The sequence below is a fragment of the Humulus lupulus genome, chromosome 9, assembly GCF_963169125.1.
Source record: "Humulus lupulus chromosome 9, drHumLupu1.1, whole genome shotgun sequence".
In the NCBI taxonomy this organism is placed as follows: Eukaryota; Viridiplantae; Streptophyta; class Magnoliopsida; order Rosales; family Cannabaceae; genus Humulus; species Humulus lupulus.
Window position 1 is genome coordinate 163,119,839 of NC_084801.1, and position 3,716 is coordinate 163,123,554.

The 3,716-nt window shown below is 37.6% G+C and overlaps 1 long non-coding RNA gene across 4 annotated transcripts; it reads left to right on the plus strand.

Moving 5' to 3' along the window:
* Positions 1-218: 218 nt before the first annotated feature.
* On the plus strand, positions 219-3,032 carry LOC133802355 (uncharacterized). 4 transcript variants are annotated; one of them, XR_009877272.1, is made up of 4 exons: positions 219-364; positions 486-572; positions 1,822-2,158; positions 2,236-3,032. It is a non-coding gene; the product is annotated as an uncharacterized LOC133802355 (long non-coding RNA). The 4 variants fall into 4 exon arrangements; XR_009877274.1 differs by having other exon boundaries at positions 1,861-2,158; XR_009877273.1 differs by having other exon boundaries at positions 492-572.
* The last annotated feature ends 684 nt before the right edge of the window (positions 3,033-3,716 follow it).

The following is a 3,716-nucleotide window of genomic DNA, read 5'->3' on the forward strand; positions in this document are numbered from 1 at the left end:
AGTCAACAATTTTTTTCTTTAAACCCAAAACGAATAGTTCTCCAATCGTTCCATAGGCATTTTCCTTGACAACAACTTGTTGGTCTCATTTACACTTGCACTCCTCAAATGAATTATAGGCCCATTATGTTATAGGACCCTTAGGCCCATTGCTTTGAAAACCCTAAGCCCATTGGTTTGAGTCTTGTGATTTTCTTAGAAACTTTCAGTGTAAGCTGGAGCAACCAGTCGCCGACCCTCTTGTGCTTTGAAAAGAACCCGATGCCGTGGGTGGAGAGACTTTCGCAGCTTGTCTGGAGTAGCATTGATATCATTGGAGGGAAAGAAGTATCGCCGCTGTCACCGAGCTTGTTTGCTTCGTCGGGTATGTACTCCTATTTTATGCAATTGATTGTAGTTTTTGGGGCTCTTAAAACTGTTGAAAATCTGAGTTAATTCTAATGAAAACTCTCTAACTAAGCCCCCTTCATTTCGTATCTTTGAAGCCTCAGACCTGAAGTCCTCAGAGGTGCTATAATTTTGAGCTTACTTTGCCGTTCTCGAGAATCTGGGTTAAATCAAAGATTCTTTTGGTAACCTTCTGATTCCTTATAAATAACAATGAACGAGTCCTTGGTGCCATTAGCTTTTGACACACATGAACACACATTTTATAATTATATATATATATATTTATATACCCAAGTAAACGATTAGGTTGGTACTCTTCGGGTCAATGAACATGTATTGATCTTGTTTGCCCAGCACATACATTCAAACGAGTCAGTTATCAGCTATCCAAGTAGTCTAAGCTCTCTTGTATGTGGATATCATGAACAAGTTTCAAATACTACATAAACCCTCCTTTTTAAAGTACCTTTGTTTCTAAATGCCTTGCTTGTTCCCTCTTTGAGCCATTAGCTTCCCGTACATGCACGAACAAGTGTCCCATGGCTAATCTAAGAGATTCCAAGAGTTCTTGGTTCACACAAACAGGAACACCATAAGCCTTTTGAGATATATATACTATCAATATATGTATATGTTGTCCCATATATTTATGCACCGTATCTTGTATAAGGTGGAGCGAATTGACAAAGCATTGAGCAAGAACAGAAGCCATTTCAGCGAACAGAATGTTGCATATTTGAGCGAACAGAAGCAATATTGCATATATGCTTTGACTTTGTTTCCTGTTATTTATTGCATACATGGAGCGAACAGGTTATAGATTTAATCAGTCATATATGCGAACAACAACTTCATTGATATCTCTCACCGCCTGGATACATTCATTTTTAGTTGCCTCGTATGTGAATAAAATTGTCAATCATCTTTTTGCCATTAAGAGATGTATTCTTGTCTTATATGCATATATTGCATATATACATACATATATATATATATACTTAAATACGACCAGATTCACTTAAGCTTTATTTCACGTAATCCTTTCATTCGCACAATTTATAGTATAGGAGGGCATATAAGTTGTTTCTATAAAGCCACAAGCTAATAGATAGCATCCTTCATCGCATGCGATCAGCCCTACTTAAATCTTGCTCCAGTCCACCTTTTGTGAATAAAAATGAACAGGTGTGAATTATTGCCTAGTATATGCTAGTTTGCACGAGTAAATGCATTTCTAGCTCTTAGGCAATTATATTGTCACAAAATTCTCGCCAATAGCCCAAATACGAACATATGCTCTAAAACATCAAAGGGGCGATCAAATCTTATCAAATCCTTAAATTAATTTATTTGATTAGATTGCTTTTAGCGTGCTTTAGACAAACGATCAACTCTTTCATGTTTTTGCATTAAATCATCTTCTTTTGATAGGAGACATGAATGCTCAAGCTTTGTATGATGGCCCTGAAGTTGTAGGTGCAAGGGTTAATAAGAGGAGAAAGAAGTTAGCAAACAAGGATAAGGGGACCCTTGGAGAGTCTTCTTCTGCTTGTCTAGGCTAGAGTCGGCCTCACGCTGGGGTTACACCGCCAACTCCTACAACGACTACTAGTGTGGTCCCTACAACCAGGTCCTTGTCTTCCACACTACCATCTTGTGTTCGAATGGTGGTGCCCAGAGTTGAGGAGCTTATTCAGAGTGACTAGGTTCAGGCAGATTGGTCATTTTTCTGGATTTTTCATCCCCGACGAGGGCCAACAATGTCCATGTATATTTCTTCTCTTATTTTTATACTTGTTTCTCTCCCTTTAATTTCATGTATTGATCTTTTTTTATCCTTTGCAGACAATGATCATTTTGATCAATCTCTCTAAGTCTATCAAGTAGTTGAAGAAGGATAAGGAAGATGCATGTCGTACCCTTATGGACGAGGTAGAAACTGTTAGTGGCGAGAGGAACAGTTGTAGGATTGAGCTTGAAAAACTCAAAAGCTCGTCTTGTTCTGAGATCAATCAACTAAAGCCTAAGATTAACCAGCTCCAAAAGTCTCATGCAGTTGAGGTTGAGCAACTTAAAGCTGATGTGGAAATTGATCACCTTCAAATCCTTGAAGAATACGGAGATATCTTAAATAACAAGTTCTTTCAGGTCTGGAAATACAACCGCAGTATTGATTTAACATTTTTGAATGGCAGAGAGAAGTCCCTACTAAAGGCTTGGGAATAGAGACTTGTTGATGAGGAAAATGCTTCTGTTCGCACCTCCTTAGCACAGTCAGGGGATGGTGATGTTGCAAGGACTGAAAATCTTGTTACCAGCCCTTCTGTCGACCCTTTAGCTACCTCAGACAACCAGACCCTTGAGCTCGAGTCCTGATAGCTTGGTCTCTAGTGCATCTCATGTTTGAGTATTTTGTATTAGCACACTCTTGACTCTTGATATTCTGTTGTAGTCTGTACTTGTATTAAAACGAACAAACCATTTTGTCGTTTGTTCATAATGGGAACATACTAGTTTACCTTTTGTTCTTAGTGCGAACAAACTAGTTTTCCTTTTGTGCATGATGCGAATAGAGGTTACATGTACCAACAAACAAACTAGTTTGCCTTCTGTAAATGGCGCGAACAACTTGTGTGTTTTTATCTCTGATTTTTCTCTTTTCATGGCTTGTGTTTGTCTCACCTTTAGGATTTGGCGAGTAGACACAATTTTGCATTTGTAGGTAGAATGAACAAGACACGAGCAGACACATTTTTTCCTTTTGGGTAGAACGAACATAATACTTTATTGGAAAATTTGTAAAAAAAAAAATAATCTTATCTTGTGTGTTCTTATACCCTGTATGCCCCTAAGTGATTGAGGAGTCACAGTCCTTGATCACTTGTTACCAGAATTCATTTTTCATCACCATAGGCTAACCGAATCATTCTGTTTGTTTCATATATATAAACATATTCGAACAAGTCACTAAAGGTTATTCCTTAAACTAGTAGGGGGCTAGATTTGGAGGTTGTGCTTTAATGGTGATCATTCATGGTTTAAAAGTTGTCTTGTTTCCTAACAACGATTTAGGTTTTGAGGTTATCTTCTAAACTAGCAGAATTTGAAGTTATCCTTGATTTATCTTCTTTTATGAGAATGCTTTCGAGTTAGTGTATCACTCGGTTCGAGCCTGGTTCAGCCAGGTTTAAGTGTTTTCTTAATATCTACCTGTTAGTATTCAAGCCTTATTCCTGGTTAGGACTAGGCTTTATAACTTTGATTTTTTCATGTTAGTTTATTAAGTTTTATTTGGAATCATCCTTGATAATATGAGTTATTGTTCT